Raw genomic sequence first — 21,582 nt, 5'->3', positions numbered from 1 at the left:
TATGAAAGAGGGTCTTGGAGCACCTGGCTGGCTCCATCGGTTAAGCGTCCGACTTCAACTCAGGTCGTGATCTTGCGGTTTGTGAGTTCGAGCCCCGCATCGGGCTCTGTGCTGACAGCTCAGAGCCTGGAGCCTGCTTCGGATTCTGTGTCTCCCTCCCTCTCTGCCCCTCCCCTGCTCGTGCTCTGTCTCTCTCAAAAAAGGAATAAAATGAAAAAATTAAAAAGGGCCTTTATAGAAGTAATCCAGTTAATATGAGGTCATCAGGGTGGATCCTAATCCAACAGGATAGAGTCCTAGTTAAGAGAAGATTTGCACAGATGTGCACGTAGGAAGACGATGTGAAGACACACAGGGACAGAGGGACGCAGCTACAGGCTGAGACATCCTGAAGATCACCAGCCAACTCCAGAACAGAGAGGAGGCACGGAAGGAGGTTCCCCCAAGAGCCCCCAGAGGGAGCACGGCTCTGCTGACACCCGGATTTCTGGCTTGCAGCCTCCAGGACTGTGAGACAATGCATGTCTAGGTTTTAAGCCACCCAGTCTGTGGTTCTTTATTACAGCCCTAGGAAGTCACCACTCCCTTAAAGCCGGTCTTTATCAACAACACTAGGAGCCGAATGTGTTCCAGAACGCTCACTCCTTTCTCGTTTTAGAAAGATGACTCTATTTGAATTCTGACCTAACGTTCCCAGGAGGGGCTTGGGGCAAGCCCCACAATCAAATGTTAGATCTGTGCAGTATGTATGAATAGTTCTATCGAGTGTTCTACATAAACACCAGTAACACTCAAATCTGCTCAGGTCTGGCGTTGTCATCAAATGAGTTTCCTACAAACTTACAAAAATGTTCCAAGTTGCCAGGGCTTGGAATTTTGGGTTTTGGAATTGCAGGTAAGAGATTATGGGCCTGGGGCGCGTGGGTGGCTCTGGCAGTTGAGCATCCGACTTCGGCTCAGGTCATGATCTCACTGCTCTGAGTTCAAGCCCTGGGTCGGGCTCTGTGCTGACAACTCAGAGCCTGGAGCCTGCTTCCGATTCAGTGTCTCCCTCTCTCTCTGTCTTCCTCCACTTGCGCTCTCTCAATCTCTCACACAAAAATAATTTTTAAAAATTTAAAAATAAAAAAGATTACGGGCCTGTACCAAGTTGTAGAACATTTAAAGTACATGCCCTTTAAAAAAACAATTTTTTTTAATGGTTTTTTAATTTTTGAGGGAAAGAGACAGAGTACAAGCAGGGGAGGGACAGAGAAAGTGGGAGACACAGAATCCGAGGCAGCTCCAGGCTCCGAGCTGTCAGCACAGAGCCCGACGTGGGGCTCGAACTCACGAACCGTGAGATTATGACCTGAGCCGAAGTCAGGCGCTCAACCGACTGAGCCACCCAGGCGCCCCAAAAATACATGTACTTTTAATGCCACCCTGCCAATCACGTTCAGACTGCTCACCAAAACACAGCTGCCTGTGAAATCCTGCAATCCAAGGAAACAAAAGTATGCCCTCAACTCTTAAATACTAATAATCTGCAAAGTCATTTTTAAAAAGTTTTCTCTCCAAGGCTAGTACGCATGTAAACAAACCACTAGACATTTGGCCTGCCCATTACGCTGAGTTCTGCACTGTATCACCACACGGCCTTTCGAAGAGTTTGAAAAGAGAGGCAAAACAATGATGCTTCATGGCATTATCACAGGAAGAAAAAACAAGTATCAATAGAAAGAGGGCCAGATGATGATAATGCCTCACGCCCCCCAACGCTAGCAAGAGAGAGGAGTGTCACAAAGCACACGGTTTCTTCCCCCGGTTATGCAATAAATATATAGCCGATACTCACACTTGGACCTCCTGGGCCCACGTGTTGTCAAGAAGAAAGGGAGTTTATAGAAGAAACGACGCCTTCCCGGTGTTCAGACATCTTAAAATCCTCCCTTAAGTCACTGTGTCAGGGGAGACTGGGTATCTATCGAAGGACTTCTAAAGAGAGCCTAGGGTACGTTCTAGAACAGTTAATAGGTATTGGTCCTACCTACACCACCATATGTCACAGAGGTGTGTGTTTGAGCGTTACGGTTTATACCTCTAGATGACTTTGTCGTACAGATGTTTCCCCTTGTCCCTTGGACCCTGAAGTAGGGTTAAATAGTCATGGGGGGGAGAGCACAAAGAGCACCTTTCCCATGAGAACTGTAGTAGTCGGAACCTCTATTACGCTCGGATAGGACATGGGATCCTTCTTTTACTTTATGCTTAAGAATTTCTATCAGGCAGTTAAGTGCAGAATCTAATGAAACCACTTGTCCCCACCATCCATACCTGTTTGATTCCCTAAATAGGCCGCTCTACTATCTTCCAAGTTTTCAGCCCCCTTACCCTTGGAGCACGCTCACTTATGGGTGACCATGCGTTCTCCCCTCCGAGGGAAACCCAGGTCGTCAGCACTGCCTCTCCCTCCTCTTCCCAGAACAAACCACCCTAGACCAACCAGCCTCTCCGTGCTCTACATTCCCGCAATCGTGCCTGTTTAGACCTTCGCCCCTGAAATACGTGGCCTTCCTGTATCGTTTGTCCTTTCTCAAGTGTGCCTTAATTCTCTTTTACTATTTGCACTTCTCGCTTAAGACCACTACCTACGTTTTAGGCTTGTCTGCATTTGCCACCCAACGTCCCACAGAACAAATCCCTCAGTAAATATTTCTCGGTTGCCTGACTGCCTACCCCCTCGTTATTGAGAGGCTCACTTCGTCCCAGGGTCACACATTCGCAAACACGGTCTTGCCTGAGTTGCCAAAACATGGATTTCTCAGTTTGTCTCATACTTGATCATGATCAACTGCATACAGAATGTAGTTTCCATGTAAATCTCCTCTTCTTTACTTTCTTCCCTTTTTCACAAAGTGGGAGCCACGAGGTCATTCCCTAGAGTGCCCTCAGTTAGAGGCTCAAACACATTCAAAGAAACAACAAAATGGAGGGAAAAAAGTTTCAGTCAACCTCATTTCAGCAATCATGTTAACCGGTAGCAAACACGAACATCATGAGCGACTTTTGATCAACTAAACATAAAAACGTTGAACTAACTTACGGCATCAACACACACTTGTAAGAAAAACTTAAATATTGAAATCTAAGAGGACACAGAAATACCAATGTTTGAGGACCAAGTTAGGGAGAAACAACAAACGAGTTAACTCCAGAAACCTTGATTAGATTGTTGACAATTACCAACTGGAAAGGGAGGTATTAAGAAATGTGTCACCAGTTCCCTACGTGCCATTATAAATTTTTATTCCAACTGTGTCATTTTTCATGCCTTTGTAGTGTGTCGCAGATTTTTACCCAATCCTAAAAAGGTTTGCTTTTTGAAACAGAGATGTGTACTGGGGTGCCTGGGTGGCTCGGTCGGTTGGGTTTCCGACTTTGGCTCAGGTCATGATCACGTGGTTCGTGAGTTCGAGCCCTGCATCAGGCTCTGTGCTGACAGCTCAGCGCAGATTTAATTTAAAAAAAAAAATTTAAAAAAGAAATGAAGATGTGTAAGACTCCATATAGATGAGAATATCCACACACCAAACTGCCCTTACAAAAGGCACGTGTTGAGAAAACATTCATTGCAATTAACCTCAAATTTTTATGCAGCTGATGTGGACTGAGATACCATGAAACAGCGATCACACGAAAATAAAATCCAGTATATGCCATTTGTGGATGTAGCAGGTGTCGCCACAAAACAAGACCCGATCTGTCCCTTCACTGAGTCACTAGGGGACAAAGTATGCGAGGTTACCCCTAGCAAGGTGAACACACATATGACTTCCCCATTCTGCAGGAATAATATTCAGGAACTATATTGAAAAAAGCAGTTGGAAACCTTGGCAATTAACGTAAAGATAACAGCATGACTCCGTGTGAGTGAACACAAAACCCTAGCCAGCCACATGCAATCTAAATTTGAGAAACGGACTGTGTGGGGATAACTATGTATTCTAGCCAAATACCAATTATTAGCCACTAATTAGATTTATGCTCTGTATTCTGTAGTCCATAATTTTTGAGGACCTAAGGCTTGAGCAGTAGGCAAACAAATGACGAAATCTTCTGGCCATCCAAGCTCAGTGATTAAAAACACCTCCAGGATGAAATTCACTGCAAGCCCCAACCTCCTCTCCTCATCTTGTTAATGCAGCCAAATATTAACTCCACCACCCAAGTCCAACTCGTAGCAATCACCCAGCCTGAATCCGTTCTTTGTAACCTACAAGGCGAAGTCCGGAGAACGCACGGTCTGCCTGGCTCTGGTGCCTGCCTGTGCGATGCCATCACCCATGTGCCTTACACACTTGGCCAAGGGGGACGATTTTCAGTTCTCCAAACATACCATGTTTTCCCCTCTGCTAGAAATGCCCTGCGCCCACCTTGCCTGCACGTGACCCTTATTCAACCTTAAAGGTCAGCTCAACTGTCTCTGAGAACACTGCCTAACCCCAAACCCCACTCCTGTCAGGAGAAGTCAATCAGTATAGCAATCATTTACTTACATGTCCGTTTTTGCTACTGGTCTGGAAAATCCTTTCTAACAAGCCATCCACGTCTCGGTCACTCACTTGTGTACAGAACATTCCAGTTACACATAGGTCTGCAGTAAGTAATTGCTTCATAGGGTATCATGATGGCCCAAGAGCAGGTTAGGCATATGAGGTACTTAGGATAAATCTCAAGCTATCTGGTAGGCAGATCCTGGAAGATATCCATGACCATATCGTGGAACATGAAAAGCTCACAGGCTGAGCAACAGCTATCTCTAGCATTCTAAAGTCAAAGACTGCTAAAATAGGAATAAACTGGATGGAGGCAAAACAGCCTCATTTGCAATTCCTTGGTTATTTTTCTTCAGTCATGACTGAAAACAAAGAAATTCACTGGTAATGGAGAAGCCGAAAGTGAAGGATAATCTGCTCTTAGGGAGTTTGAACAAGAGGTAATTAATAAAGGATTAAGGCGAAGCAAAGCCACACAGGAACACGTAACTGCAGCACGCTGAACAATGAAAACCAGAGTGGCAATTAGATAGGAAACACCCTCAATGGGTAAAAACATTTGCTTCATCAGTGAGGAGCTGTGCGGAGCGTCACAGAGCTATTCCTCTGTGGATATACCTCTCTGTGCAGCAGAAGCTGGGAGGCTCAACTCTGACCCTTAGCAAAAAGCATGTAAGAAAGTCTCCCATTAGACCCTCCGCTTGAAGGAATGAGAGCCACCCAGCGAACCCCGTTACGCTAATGCAGGAAGGTGGGGCGAGATGACCTACAGACAACTCACTTCAAAGTATCAACAGCTCAGAAGAAACCACAGCCTCTAACAGACCAAAGTCAGGACTGGGAAAAGCCCATGGGGAGGCTCCTTTCACAGACCCTCCCCATTCCTTCATTCAACCAATTTTCACTGAATACCGACCATATGGTCTAGGCACCTCAGAGACCCCAGGGAAGAAACACTTAGAGTTCCCTCCCTCTGTGGAATTTACACTCAGGCAGGTGGAGATAGTTGGTAAATACAATAAAAAATACAACAGGGGCGCCTGGGTGGCTCAGTCGGTTGAGCGCCCGACTTCGGCTCAGGTCATGATCTCGCGGTCCGTGAGTTCGAGCCCCACGTCGGGCTCTGTGCTGACAGCTCAGAGCCTGGAGCCTGCTTCGGATTCCGTGTCTCCCCCTCTCTCTGCCCCTCCCCTGCTCATGCTCGGTCTCTGTCTCAAAAATAAATAAAAACATTAAAAAAAATTTTTTTAATAAAAAATACAATAATAAAATAAGTAAATTAAAAAATAAAATAAATAAAATAAAGTAAAATTAAATTAAAATAAAATAAAATAAAATAATAGCAAAGACGAACGTGGCAGAAGATAACACACTTCAGAGAAAGGACTGATGCTGGGGCCTTTCGGAAAAGGTGATTTTGATTGAACGGTCACTTGAAGGAAATGAGAAATCATTAACTGGAGGTAGCCGGGCAGACCCTCACAGAAATCGAACAGTTGTACACTTGACAAAGATAGGGTAACACAGCAACGCAATGAAGGGCGTGAGCTCAGCAGGAGGGCACAGCCGGCCGCCTTCCAGTTCTGCCACTTGCAACTGGAAATCATTAGATGCCACGGTCTCTAGCAGCTAACATCCGTCAGTGGCCAGGCTTCCACACCCCCTGCCCTTAGCTCTTGGTCAGCTGCTGTCGTCCTCATCAGCGTGCAGACCGCAGGAGGTCCCCAGGGCTTCCCCTCCAAGCACAGCACAGGAACTCACACAGCCCGGAAACCGGAGCAACTCGGGACGTGTTGCCTCATGCTCCACGATGCTGGCTTATGAACTTCGGAAGTATGGACCACGCTCGGCAAGTGCCCTGCTCTGCACGTGGTCACATTCCTCTTCCCTCTCAGTATTTGGCCTCAAGTTTGCAAACGGTGACAGCTTACAAGGTTTGGTTCCCTAAGTCGCTATCATAAATCCCGACTTGAGAAAAAAAAAAGTTATTGGAGGTCACCTGGCAACTCCACTTGGCAAATGACAAAACCTGTGTCGTGTCAATGATACAGCAAGCCACGAGTTCAACCCAGGCAACCTAGGCTGCCCCACCTATTATAAGAATAATTCGTTCTTAAGGCTCCACAGATGTGGGTATCCCTCATTTCCAATCAGACCAGATGATACTTAAATATGTTTGACGGGTGGAAATCTTTTTCCAGGAAGTATCTGTTCACTTTGCTCTAGGATGAATGACTGCTTACTCTTCTAGGCACAATAATGTATACTTTTCCACGCAAAGGACGTCTTAAAGGACTTTTAAAGGAACCACTACCCTAGAGCTGGCCACAGCTTCCACACTCACCCAAACCAGACCTACTGGAAAGCGTCAGGAGCTCCCATGCAAAAGAAAAACAGATCACCCATCCGTATAATGGTCACTCCCTCCTCCTGATTTCATTTCTTTAAAGACACTCACACTGCCTCCAATTACAGGATCTGTTCACCAGGTTTTGGGTCTCCCCCACCAGGCGGTAGGTCTCCAAGGGGAGTGGAAGGGCCAGGTGACCGACCGCACAGGGCTGTGCAGCCTGCCCAGCACCTAGAACCAAAGCATCCCCTCAGGTGCTCAGGGCGTATTTGTTGAGTAAATAAGTTTCACCTAAACCCCGGGGGGCCATTCAGACTTTTAACTGGCGCAGGCTCAATTTGGGAACATTTCATTTTGTTCTTTGCCCACACATCTCCCCTCCCTTAGAAAAAAAGCAGCAGAGCCAAATATAGATGTGCCCAAGCACAACAAAAGGGCAATTCAATGATGACGCAGGTAGCACCTAGGATTAGCCCAGGGCCTGCTGCTCGAGGCAGGTGACAGGTGACAGGTGATGAGGCCAGAGGCTCCTGCCCAGGGAGGGGAGGGGGCTGCAGGCTCGGAATCTCACTGCCGAGTCTGTGGGTCTCATTCCTCAACAGGTTATTGATAAAGCGAGATGCTGGCTTTGTCATCAACACTCCCCCATCCTACGTCATGCTAAGAATCAAATTTAAATAGCAGTATCCCTGCAGAAGGAGTGATCTGTCATCTGGGAGTTGCAGCTCCTTGGCAGGTGACAGGGCCTCCGCGCCTCATCATGTTCCCTCTCCCTCTCTCTGACACGCACACCTCTCTGCTTTACATAACCTTTCTAGCCATTGAGTTCTTCTTTTTCTTCGGGAACAGAGTTCCACTGGCACACGCCGATGAAAACTCCTCTACCTTTCGTACGTGGCTTCCCAACAGTGAACAAACAATTGAAGAGAAATCTTTTTTTTTTTTTTTTTTTAACCAGCTAACACGATTAGGGGACGTGTTTTCCTGGTCTCATTAATCTTACAGATCAATTAAGTCTTAATCGTCTTTGATTGCCATCTTCACTCAGCCCAGGGCGTAACGGCTGTTAAAGTCTATTTATAAAATACATCAAGTGAAAACAATAATGGGGGTGGGAATGAACCTTGAAAAAGTGTTAACGCAGCAAAAACTGCCAACTGTAGGGCGGAAAAAGGAGTACCTCTCAGTATGTAGCACAAAGACACTTAGTAAGTATTTGGTAACTGACAGACGGAAAGAATACAAGGAACCATTTTAAGGTAACGAACAAGACGTTACACCTGTGCTAAACGGCCATGTCAAAGAGTTCAAATAGTCACACAAATAGACCAGACGCGACAGTGTCCAAAGAGAACACACCTCTTTCAGATACACCGCTTGCTGATGAACACAGATACAAACCTCAACACAAAAGGGCAACAAGGGAGAAGAATATATTAAAATACCTTGAGGCCACCACCCCATTCCCTTTAATGAAGCTAGGAATCTCACGGAGTCGCTTAACATGGCAGATCTTGGCCGGAATGAACTCCCGGACCTTGTTAATGGAGCCGAGGGTTCAAACCCCCACACTGGCACATGCTCCTGGAGATCACAACGTCGGGACTCCACATGGCCTCGGCTGCAGAATCTATGCCCAAAAGCCCCAATAACGTGACGGGGTTTCCAGGCACTGGCCTGAGTCACAGGTGGTTTACCTGCATGTGATCCCTTGCCTACAGCAGGCCCCGTGAGTAACAGTGACACGAGCAGGATGGCCCACATCACTGCAAGTCGTGCTTTTGTACGTACTCCTAGGAAGCTCCGTCCACCCAACTCAGATCTCTCATCTGCGTTTCCACCTAGTGTGAAATGACACTGTTAACTGCCTCTGGGGTGTGATGGTATGTCACAGGTCTCACGGGCCGTTCCAAAAATGTCCATGGAGGCCTCTGTGCTCTAGAAGAAAATCAATCCTTTGTTTTCGGGGATGATGCCCGTCAGGCGTTGGTTTTTATTTTATTTTACTTTTTTTAAAGTCAAGTACCATTAACACACATTATATTAGTTTCAGGTGTATGACATAAGGATTCAACAATTCTATACATTACTCAGGGCTCATCACAGTAAGTGTCCTCTCAGGAGGTAAAATTTGCACTTTTCTCCCAGCAGCTACCTCTGAGATGAATAAGCAAGGCACAAGTCCCAGCTGAGAGGGCACACAGCCCGTGGTTACCTGAAAAGATCTTAGGATTATTTGGGCTGATCCAGTTTTGGCAACAACAGCAGGGCAGGGCGAGTTTTCTAAAAGATCCAGAACCTCCGGCTTTTGCAGGAGTCGGAAATAAAGTCCCCTTTGATTTCAGGGGGGCAGCTAGCTGGCAGTCTCCCCCAGGCCCGACCTGGTGGGCAGGTGGGCAGGATCGCATAGGGAGCTACCTGTGCTCCCGAGAAAACCAGGCCAAGCACACAGGGAGCGCAAATATTTACAGGAGGTCAAGGTGTGCCAAGTGACTCTCTTTGGAATTCTGAGCCACTGAGAACATAGTTAAGGTATATTCTGGAAACACCTGAGAATGTGTGCTGCTGCCATCGCCCCAAAGGTGAATGACCTCAGAAGTCTCTGGGATCCCAGGGGTGAGATTAGCTGGCTAGCTCTGAGCTGACATACAGAATCGGGCATCCTCTACATTGCTAGGACATTAAATCATTGCTAGCTAACGCAAAACACCCGAGGAGGGAAATCACAAGGAAGGAAAAGATTTCGGCCAAGGTGGAGGAAATTACATGTAAATGACCTGAAAGTTGATTTGGACAAGCCCCACAGAGCACAGATGAGATTGCCAGGAATTAAGTTCAGACATCGTCGAAACCACCTCACCCCGCTCCCCCCAATCCCAACACAACTGCCATAATTACAAAAGCCTCTGGTTTTTGTCTTTTTAAATATTTATTTATTTTGGGGAGAGCGCAAGTGAGGGAGGGGCGGGGGGGGGGGGGGCGGAGGATCCAAAGTGAGCTCTGGGCTGACAGGCTGACAGCAGGGAGCCTGACCTGGGGGCTTGAACTTACAAACTGCGAGATCGTGACCTGAGCTGAAGTCGGACACTCAACTGACTGAGTCACCCAGATGCCCCACAAGAGCCTCTGTTTCATCAACTATGTCTAAGATGTGGTCAAGAAGTCTACAGGGTTCCCCACCATACCAACCACTTTACGATAAAATGTTTATACTCCTCCAGCAGCAAATTCCTATCATTCCATTCCTGCCTTCATTTTGCTTCTTATATTCCATACTGACAAAACAGCGTCCTAAACATATTGTCTTAAATCAACATTCAGTGGCAAGACCAAAAAAAAAAAAAAAAAAAAAAAAGTAACATCTGTGAAAATCATTCCCCTTTTCTCCTAATTAAATAAAGCATTTCCCACCCCCCTCCTGATTTGACAAGCTTACTCACATTCCTTTGGGAATTAAAGTTCACCTTGTCCTCCCCAAGATCATTGAAAGGAGGGAGCGCAATACCACACAGCTTCTTTAATTTCCCTTTTCTAGTCTGGCTGCTTGTTCTCATTTGTCTGATTGGAAATCTAACTCAAACACCTGCGGACCACAGACTTCTCGATGTGAAATGAAGTATTTTATTAAAGAGTAACTCTCGATTTGACTGTTGGCTTTGCCGTTTCTCATCATTGACCCATTTTTACTGAATTGTCTTAAAATTCCATCCATCTTACCATTTAACATGAGGAATGTTTATTTGAAAGTACCCTGGCTCATTAATAGAAAGGTGTGGCCTGCACACTGATACACACTAACTAGTTCGCTAACAGTTTATGAATCACCATCAAATGAGACAGTAAAGAAACAGAAAAATCACGTGTTAATCATGAAGTATATTCGTATGTATGAGTAGTAAGGGTGGGGAAAAGGACAGCAAAACCTAAAGGAAGCAGTTGAATATGGGCTTTAATTTTTGTTCTCAAACCAACCATCGTCATAATCATCATCATTAATGCATTCAGAATAAGTTATGAAAGCCAAAAATAAGGGGGAGAAAGATTTCTCTCACTACCGACAATTCAGATAAAACCATACCTCATTCTCAAGCCAACCATTTCCAACCTAAGATGTTATTTCATCTGAAGCCAAGTACAGCTGGGGTCTCCTTCCTCTCCAGTGAGATTTCTAAGTCAGAAAGAGAGAGAGACCCAAAACAGAACAAGAACACCTGTTTCTTCCTAAAACATGGACTTCCGAACCAGAGAACATTCACAGAACCTGAGTGGTCTACATTTTCTATTATTTTTTTCAAAAAGAAAACAAAGGCATCCGTCATGCATTCGTTTTGAGAGTAAAAAGTGTACATTTTTCTAGTCAAGGCAGAGATAAGAAAGCAAAAGGGTTAAAAATAAGGAGAACTGACATCCTAATTCTTTCCCCCGAGTTTCATTCTTTGCCCACCATTCCATCTGTACAAATCAAGGGTAAAACTGATCAACTACAGCTAACCCTGAACACCGAAAACAAGTCATTTATCCTGGAAAATCTTGGGCTGTGTTAGAATAATGCCACTGGTATAAAAACGGCCCTACACGAAGATCAAACTCCGTGCCAACAGACGTTACACATTCACATAACACACATACAGTGGCGTCTTTGTTCTTACCTATAATTGTCCTCAAGGCTCACGAAAAACAAGCCATCTGTCCTGCCGGGAAGCGTCTGCTTCGGCTAGCTTTGCGGTCACACGGCTGGGAATCTACCTCGACGACCCTTGGGCTCCTGGCCTCCTCTCCTTCCTTCCCCGTGATGAAAAGCTGCCGACACACACCTCTGCCCGAACTCGGGGACCACCAGGAAGTTTTCACACAACTGGGGAGGAATCCGGGGAGCTTGCTACTTATACTGATGATTCACTTCAATGACAGCTAGAAAGAAGTGCTTGTTGGTGGAAAAGCAGTCAAGCTCCACCCCCACCATAAGGATTAGCTAACTCCACCCAGCTCAGTAATTCGTTTCAACAGCCACAGAGCGCGGGTAAGGTAACGTTAGTTTACCCGCAGCCTGGCATCTCCAAGCGGCAACTGTCAAAGGGGGAAAGAAGGGCTGACGGTTTACCAAACAGGACAGGCAATAACCGGAGAGCACAGGGTGCTCTTAATCACTGTAACTTGGGCTGGGCTGTTGTTTTTCTTTTTTCTTTTAAAGCTGCGTCCCGGTTTTCTGGGGAAGACGGGCCGTAGGGGTCTGCTCTTCACCTGCACAATGAACTTGGCCTCTCTCCAGTTCCTGTGAGCGAGGCTCCACACCAGGCAGGCTAGAGAGCACCTGGGCCCTCAAAAAGCTGAAAGCCTTGAAGGGGCAAGAGGCCAGGGCAAAGGTAACTGTGAGCCAAACTACAACTCCAAACAGAACTGATGGGGGGCGGGGGGGCAGGGGGGCGGGGGTGGAGAGGAGGTGTTGATCTGGTGTCACAGGACAGACAGCACCACCCTATAAACCAATCCACCATGTCTGGTGTGCAAACCCAATTTCAGATTAACCAGCGGGGGTGTCCTTGAGGTACAGACCAAAAGCACAGAGAGGGCCAGTGGGGCTCACCTTGGCACTTCTTCAGCACTGGGTTCCACTGGAGGGGTACAGTCTACCGCCCTTACCGGACTCCCCGAGACCAAGTAAAAGGTGTGCTCCTTCTTTGGCTTGCGACTGGCACTAAGCTCCGCCTCTTTGCTCGTGCCCAAAGCCAAGTGGAAACCCACTCTACAAGCCCAGCAGTTGTGGCTGAGACAGGAAGTGTCCCCACTTGTAGCAAAAAGCTAACTTTCTACATTAACTCCAATCTGGGGGCATGCTCACTCATGAAGCGTTCCTGGCACGTCAGCCAAGAACCTCTAAACTAGACTTTCAGGTTCCCACAGGTGCTCTAAGGCTGGGATTCCCGGAGGTGCTGGGACGAGACAGGTCACCAGGGGAGCCGGTGACCTCTCGTGGTTAGCAGCATCACCGAAGCCTTGCTGGGGAACCTGTGAACCAGGTTACTGCCAGAAACCCCATCCCCAAATACACTCTCCGCACACAGGCTGACAGTTCGAACCATTTTTAGTAGGAATCTCGAAACGACAAGGGGAAAATACCCTAAGCGTTTAGTATTCAACAGGTGAGGACACACAAGTACCACATTTAAGAGCAGCAACTCCATCTCTGACTACATCTAAAATTACAAAATTAATAAGCTGGCTCACATTTATACACCGGCTGGAAGGTTAAAAACCTAAGAACCACAGTACAAGAAAATACACCTTAGCAAGCTGAAGAAGTTACTCAACGGTTTGCCTGTTCCATTAAAGATAAAAGGCACCGGGGCACCTGGCTGGCTCAGCTGGAAGAATGTGCAACTCCTGATCTCAGAGTCGTGGGGCCCAGCTCCACGTTGGGCGTAGAGATTACTAAAAATAAACTTAAGAAAAAGATAAAAGGGGAAGGGGCGGCCTGGGTGGCTCAGTCAGTTAAGTATACAAGTCTTCGTTTTGGTTTGGGTCATAATCTCACCGTTCATGAGTTCGAGCTCCACATCAGGCTCTGCGCTGACAGTGTGGAGCCTGCTTGGGATTCTCATTCTCATTCTCTCTCTCTCTCTCTCTCTCCCCCCTCTCTGCCCCTCCCCAACCCACTCTCTGTCTCTCTCAAAATGAATAAACTTAAATATATACATATATAAAAGGTACCTATACTTCTCATCCAATGTTACCCAACTGTTACGGGTTGAGAATCGTGTCTCCCCCCGCCCCCACCCCCCATTCTTATGTTCAGGTCCTAACCCTGATTTCCTCAGCATGTGACTATGTTTGGAGACGGGGTCTTCCAAGAAGTAACTGAGCTACCATGAAATCTTCAGGGTGGGCCTCTAGTCCAGTATGACCTGTGTCCTTACAAGAGAAAACATGGACATAGGTGCATAATGGGAAGGCCATGTGAAGAGACGGGGAAGTGATGGCCACCTGCAGGCCAAGGAGAGGGACTTCAGGAGAAACCAACCCACTGACACCTTTGCTCTCACAAGTTCAGGCCCCTGAACTGTGAGAAAATGCATCTGTTGCGGTACTTTGTTATGGCGGCCTTAGCAAGTTCATACACCAATGCAAGAATCACGTAATTCAAATTATTAATATAAAAAATGCAGACAGATCTCAGATTTCTCATTAATAATACCATTCTCCCACAGCCATTTTAGTACTTTTACTCCCTCCCGGTCTACTGAGGCTCTGCCTTGAATAATGCACAGAAAACCTTATACTGGCTGAAGGGGCGGGGGGAATGACCCTTCCAACTCCAATTTTGCCACTTCCGTTTATGGTTAATCTAATTGACCAAGGGACCTACCTGCACATCTTTCTCCCCCAAACCCACAGAAATCAGCTTCTGCTCAACCGCCACCAAAATGCAATTAAATCTACCGACAACCATCTTAGCACTGAATTAAGAATTGTTCACAACAGAGGAAATGCTGGAAGGTTTAGTTCAAGTCCCTCTGTTTAGAGGAGGGACCACAGAGGCACCACAATCTAGGAATAAATGCTAATACAGATTCAACCCAAACATTCAGTCCTAATCCAGTGTTCCTATCCCCGCTCTCACTGTACTATTAACCGAGGATAGCCTGAAATGATCAAATCTATTATCTCCAAAAGGAAACCCACTGCCCTACAGAGCAGCTGTAGTACAGAGAGACCAGGATGCAGACACTGGCTAACTGATGGAGTGTGGCCAAGGTCAGTGGGTATGTTAAAAGGCAGGTTTTTTGAACTTGGGCTACACTTGGGGTTGGGTAATTCTTCTTTGTGGGGGCTGTTCTGTGCACTGTAGGATGTTCAGCAGCATCCCTGGTGCTCTCCATCCACGAGACAGAGCTCTTCCTGGGTGTGACAACCCAAAATATCTCCAGATATTGTTATGTTTCCCCTGGGAGGCAACGCTGAGAACCACTGGGTTAAAAGAAGAGGCCTTTGTGCAGAGCGAAGGAGGTGGTGGCCCTGGAGAAGGGGTGGCAGAGCCACTTCTGAGGTGCCATAGAAGAATAAAGGACAAGTGCTGTTGTAGACAGGGCAGGGGTGAAGAACAGCAAAGAGCAGTTTATTCTATTTCTCCCTCTGAGGGTTGCTTTTTGGTGGCATCTACCCCCCCAGCCCCCCGCAAAGGAGAAGACCAGGTCATGGGGCTGAGAGTGAGGGAATCACAGAGTCAAGAGTCAAGAATACTCAAAGTCTGGAACAACTGGAGAGCAAAAGGGATCAGAGCAGGGCTGAGTCGAGCACGTCGAGCAGCTCTAAAGTCTGATGGAAGACAGTCCCATAAACTCAGAGTGGCCCCATAACGGGTGACGCTGCAGGTTCCACCCCCCTCCCCATGCACGAGGATCCAGGAGGAAGGTATGAAGGCTGGTTGGACGAATGCAATGGGCATCCCTAAAGGGAGGTGGACACACATAGACTGTGGTTTCCCAGGCCACCGTGGTTAGCAGTGGACACAGTAACCTAGAGTTAACAGAAGCTAGAAACAAGGAATCTGCTACAGAATAAATAAAGATGAAGAAAGCCTCAGAAGAGGATCTCTCTGAGAAGGAGTTCAAGATCCTACAGACAATCTAGAAGACTAAATACACTCATCCCCTTGATTTAATAATCCCAATCCAAGGAATCTTTCCTAAGGAAATAATCAGGGATACAGTGAAGCAATACTGTACCTTCATTACACTAAAAACTACAACCTTAAATGACCAACCGTAGAGAAAACAAATTACAGATACCTGTATGTTCACATCCTCGAAAAATACTTTTCAACCTGAGAAAACAATCAAAATTTAATTTTAAGAAACAGAAGCTGTAAAGCTATGTATAACACAGTCCGATTTTTTTTAATTTTACATATTTACATGTATACATTTTTATAGCTTGTGGGTTTTAATCTCCATTAAGGCAACAGCAGCAACTGCCATTAAGGCAACTATGAGACTTGCAAGGGAAAATAAATCATAAGGCAATAATTAGAGTCCTGGAGAAGACATAACAAAAGGAGTGGGCAGAGAGGAAAGGAGAGCCAGGAGCCAAGAGAGTTAAGGGTCAAGGGCTACATAAAGGTTGAAGAAGAGGGTGCTAAGCAAACGTAGTGTCTAGATTTGGTGAACAGGAAGTTGTTGGTGTCTTAAGACAGATAATTCAGTTCCACAGTGTGGACAACACGCAGTTAACAAAGGGAGTGGAAGGGATAGTAGTCTTTCCTGGTATTTCCCCACGTACTTCCTGACAAGGAAAGGCCACGGGAGGGAAGCCTGTGAATGACCAGGGGGCAGGTCTACCAGAAGTCTGTCAATAGGAAACGCCGCTTCCAGTCTCACTCATATCCTTTGGGGACCTTTTGTTCCAAATTTAAATTTCGAAAATAATGTTTCCAATTCATGGCAATTCTTTATTCTGCATTGCTTATGATTAAATGTACATTTTTACGGCTCCCAGCAATTCTGACATATTACCAAAAAAAGTTGTCCGGTATGGTTTACTACACTTAGAAGACTGGGATGATTTGTAAGGTGGGATCTTACGAAACACCATAAAGGGTCACAATGGATCAGTATGTTCCAATGGAAAGCAGAGGAAGTACATAGAAGGTACATTTTAAATCAGTGTAACCAAAGGGAATAAGAAAAGTGTGATGGCCGATTTCATTCAAAATAAGATCTTATTATGAACACAAAATTTAAACCTCAGAGTAGGATTCCAAAGGCTTCTCAGCACTTTTGTTTTTGGTTTTAATCTTAGCAGGACTTGCCACTTACTGAGATCATCTTGATTTTTTTTTCCCTTAAAAGCCACTGTGAATCTGCCCATGCTCTGCAGCCTTCAAAAGTCATCTTTCTAAAAACAGTATTACAATAAAATGTTCACCTTAAAATACTGGTTTAAAAGCACCATTCCAAACAATATTATAGCACTATTCCAAATAAATAATGTCCATGTACATATATAAATAAAGCCAAAGGACTAGAAGAAAAAAAATGGCAATTCTCTCTCTCTCTCTCTCTCTCTGCTTATTTGTTTACAGATGGATCAGTTTTATAGTTTATCTTTCCCAACGTCTAATTCTTTTAGAACCAGGAAAAAAGAATTTTAATTGCTGAGAATGTATTATCATTTATTTTAAAACAATGTGTAACCAAATGAAGAATACAAATGCTGGGGTGAAGAAAACCCAAGTTTCTCTGTTTTGTTCAAAATCAGCTACAGGAGGGGGGGAAAAAACTGGGACACTTGGAGGGGGAGGAATACATTGAACGAAACAAAGATGAGATGACACAGGAAAAAATCTTTACATAATGCAGGCAAGGTTTGGGGATTATGACACAGTCTTGAATTTCCCCATAAGGTCGTAAATCCGCCTAACTTGGATTAGCTTTTTCTCCCAATGCTACAAAAGGAGACAATGTATAATTTACATATTTCACAGGTTAATACAATCGAGTCACTAGTGACTTTATTGAAACATCTGAAAAGAAAATTATGTCCTTAAGAAGGGGAAAGGTATCTTGAATCTTAGTTATAACTATCAGTCAGTAAACATTATACGGTGAATCTCTACTCCGCTCAAGGCACTAGCCAACACCCAATGACTGATTGGTATCCTCAAGCATTTATAACCCAACAGCTTACAGACAGTTCCCTGACTCGTGAAATGGCTGTGGTTCCGAACATTCATTATTTGAGGGCAGTTACTCAGGATCCTGAACATTTTCACATTGAAGAAATGCCTCAACCTTCACCATCCTGTCCAGTCCCTTTGGCCGCAGAGAGCACCTAAATGCCAAGGCCACCCGAAGTCCTACGCAGCCAGCACCTGACCCTCAAGTTCTCACTTGCCATCCTCTTCACGTCTTCACCTGGAGGTTGACAAGAGCTGACTCCAGCTTCTGAATCTGCCTCTGCACCTGTTCCCCATCTCAGTGGCCACAAGCCAGCTGGCTGTTCGAGCCGTAATTTCCTCAATGCAACTCTTCTCTTTATCCCTCACACATCCAGCCCATGAATACACACTCTCTACTAAAGGCAAGTAAAAGGAAAACACCAAAATATTAAGAATGATGTTCTTTCTCTGGCTGGTAGCTTTTGCCTTCTAATTTTTCACAATTGTTTTTCAGATTTAGAAAACTGTGTATGTACAAGCTTTCACAGGGAGAGGGGAAATCTCATTTTTAACATAAAGATATAATGCAATGCATAGTTATTAGCTTTCTAAGACACCCCAGGAAAGACATATTCAAAAACACAATGTTAAAATTGAAAGCTTCTATACAAAATACACAATAAATCAAATGAGACAAACCCTATTTCCAAGAACTCTTACAAAGCAGTGAAAAATTACCAACCGAAAGGAAAATGGACAAAGGATACACATTAGCACTTGTAAAAGAAGCAAAACATATATGAAGAGATAACTCAACCTCACGGATCAAAGACGTGAAATGAGACACTTTCACCCTCCTAAGAGCCAAGACTAAAGGACGGATGAAACAGTACTACTGAGGGCGGGAACGATTGGTGCCAGTGGGAACCAGTGTAATATCTAGGAGGGTAATTCCCTGGTATCTCTGAACATCATTTAAGTGATGTCTTTTCATCCAGGAAGTCAAATGTGGCAATTTAACTACAGAAACACCAACACATAGATACAAACACCGGAAGAGTTTTGAAAACACGGTGTCCAAATGGTGTCAGAAGACATCCCGACCTAACAACCGGGAAGAAAAACCATGTCGCGATCTGGTTTATCTGGTTCAAAAACCATTTTTGAAAACAGCAACTGACTTTCATGGAACTCTTGCTATACGACAGGCGCTGTTCTAAAGTCTGGAGGGCACCACTTACTTTGCTCCCCACTCTGCCCCTTGGAGACAGGTACTATGATTTATTATCCCTGCTCTGCAGGTAAGAAACCTAAGGCTGAGAGATAACAGAAGTTTATATTTAGATGCCCCCTGAGCGCACATTTCTACCTTCCTTCTTCCATACAGACCAAATATCACATCCTTACGGGTCCTAGGGGAGTAGGAAAGATGCATCACTTGAACAGAAACGGGGTGGGTTGGATGGGCAGAGCCCATCACTGTATGTACGGGTGGAGGTGTTCTCCGGGTGCCAGAAAGGCCCCAGTCAAGTGCTGGAAGGGGCTGGAGAGACCCGGGGGCCAGCAATCGGGATGACCAATCAGAACGCCTCATTTCCCCTGCAGGTAAAGGCAGCAGCACTCCTGAGACTAGAAATCCAAGTAGATGACCAGGACGAACATACAGTAGTCAACCTGACAAACAGTAGTGACAGGCCACTCTGATGAGAAAGGAGCAAACAGGAGTCCCAAGGACAAAGGCCGGCAGACAACAAAGAATCCCCCAAAGGTGAAAAAAACGTGCCCTGTGAAAGAGGGCACACGTACGCAAAAGGAGCAGGCGGTGCTGGGAGTGGAAGAATTATAAATATGCGCAGGTAATATTCTCATCAAATCCGAGAGCGTATCCGGTGTCAAAACCACCCTAGACGGGTAAGGAGAAAGAAAAAGATCTAAAGAAGCAACCGGGATTTTTAACTTAAAGCAAAGCACTATGCAGGTTCCTCCCTCGGGGGGAAAAAACGGCATGTGGTGGGCACTGAACCAAGGGTGGGTTTTTACACGTGAGCCGGCATGGAAATCCCTTCTCTCCCCACCCCTCCCGCCACCCTTATCAACCTCCACTCCCCTCTCTTAACTCGGACAACCAGGGTTTTCGTCTGCTTCTCTGTGCTCCCCCAGTCATACATTGGGGCAAACATACAGAGACCTGGTCATCGCCATCACAACTGGGTATTACATACTTTCTGAGCCTTCTTCACCAATTTCTCATAGAAACGCCTCCTCCCCCCATCAAAAGCCAACAGTCATAGAGCTCCAAGTCTTTTCTGCTTAGTGGCTGCATACTGAGCCATGGGGTACAAATGTCCCAGAAGTCAGCCGCTTTTCAAGTGAGGAACATTTGTATTTTCAGTATTTTGCCGCTACGATGGTACAATGAACATCCTTATACATACGACTTTGTGTACACTTTTATTTCTAGGAGGCAGACATCTGGGAAAGAGGCTTAGAAAGGTATATTAATTGTTCGCTTAATATGCATTGCCAGTCTGCCTTCCAAATAAAGCAGGGTAATTCACATCTCCTTGCTAGCAACAAGTGTTAGTCTCCTCTATTTTTACCCATCTCATGGGTTTAAAGGAATGGCTCATTGTTGTTTTAATCTGCATTTCCCTAGCAAATGTGCATTATTTTTCAAAGGTTTGCTTTCTATGAATTGCATGTTCTTGGTCCATTTTTCCTGAGTTATGCTTTTCTTGCCAATTTGTAAGTTACTCGTATTATAGACAGTGACCCCTTTTTTTTGCCATACATATGATAAATATCCCTCCCCCATGTGTCAGGCTTGAGAATATCAAATCGTGCTTAAGGAGTTCTCTCTCGCCCCAAGACTATGTACGTGGATTCTTAAATTTTCTTCTAAATTTGAACTGCTTGCGAATTCTTTAAGATTCTGGTATTTCTGATTATATGCAAGATAGAGATCTACCTACCTTGCCACCCTAAAGACTGCGTCAGTATACGAATATTACCCGCTAAATAATATATTCTTTTCTCAACATTATTACATATTAAGTTCTCCTACTTAATGGAACATAGCCTTGGATTCCCTATTCTGTTCCACTGAACTATGTATGTAATTCTTTATCAATACCACACTGATTTGGTCAAAAGGCCTTCTCAGTACATCATGGTCACTTCTAAGTCAAGTTTGCCCTCACTGGTTTTCTTTGCTACATCTGTCTGAGCTCTTCTCAAGTCTTAGGCATTTATTCTTCTACATCAATTTCAAGATTATTTCATTCAGTTCAAAAAGAAAAAGGAAAAAAAAAAACCCCACTGCTTTGGAAATTCTCAGTGGAATTGTAATAAATGTATTAATTTTGGAATAATAGGTATATATATGTTACATATTTTTATTTCATAGTCTTCACTAAAAAGGATACAGGTCCCATGCTTGTTCAGTGTTTTCCTAGGTCATTTGCTGCTGCTGAAAAAGGGAATATGTAAACTTCCATTTCTAGGTGCTCCTTTTCAAAACAGAAATGATCATTTCTAGATTTTTTTTTTTATCCAGCTACCTTGACAATTTTTCCTATTGATTTTATGTGTATACATATACATTACTTTAACCTAGAGATTTCTAAATTTTCTAGACATACAAACATTTCATTGTCTTACTACATTCAGTAGAACTTCTACGACAATGATAAATAATTATAAAGGCAGACATCATTTTAAAATTCTTAATTACAATTGAAATAGTTTTAGTGTTTTGCCATTTCAGGAAAACATTTACTATTGAGGTGTTTTTGTTAATATTGTAATATATAGCCGTTTTATGTTTAAGTAATTTATTTTTATTCCTATTTTGTTTCTTTAGATTGTGTTATATTAAAAATGGCTGCTTAACTTGATCAATATGGCTTTTAGTCTCTCTTGAGCTGGTCTTTTCTCCTTTACTATGTTGAGGTACAATAATGGATGATGGTGATCAAAGTTCCTAATAATCACCCTAGTGTCACTGGAATAAACTATTGATCATAACGCATTAGCCTTTT

The 21,582-nt window shown here is 44.7% G+C and overlaps 1 protein-coding gene across 3 annotated transcripts in view; it reads right to left on the bottom strand.

Moving 5' to 3' along the window:
* Positions 1-21,582, bottom strand: part of NEDD4L (NEDD4 like E3 ubiquitin protein ligase) — a 338,017-nt gene that overhangs the window by 168,782 nt on the left and 147,653 nt on the right. Inside the window, exon 1 of one of the 3 annotated variants that reach the window (XM_042910376.1) lies at positions 11,538-11,593. The exons of the other annotated variants lie outside the window; for them this stretch is intronic. The gene's annotated coding sequence lies outside the window, so the exon portion shown is untranslated. Of the gene's footprint in view, positions 1-11,537; positions 11,594-21,582 lie in introns of those variants that run through there. 3 annotated transcript variants of the gene reach the window in all.

Source organism: Panthera leo, chromosome D3, assembly GCF_018350215.1.
Source record: "Panthera leo isolate Ple1 chromosome D3, P.leo_Ple1_pat1.1, whole genome shotgun sequence".
In the NCBI taxonomy this organism is placed as follows: Eukaryota; Metazoa; Chordata; class Mammalia; order Carnivora; family Felidae; genus Panthera; species Panthera leo.
This window is presented reverse-complemented; position numbering and strand designations above follow the sequence as displayed.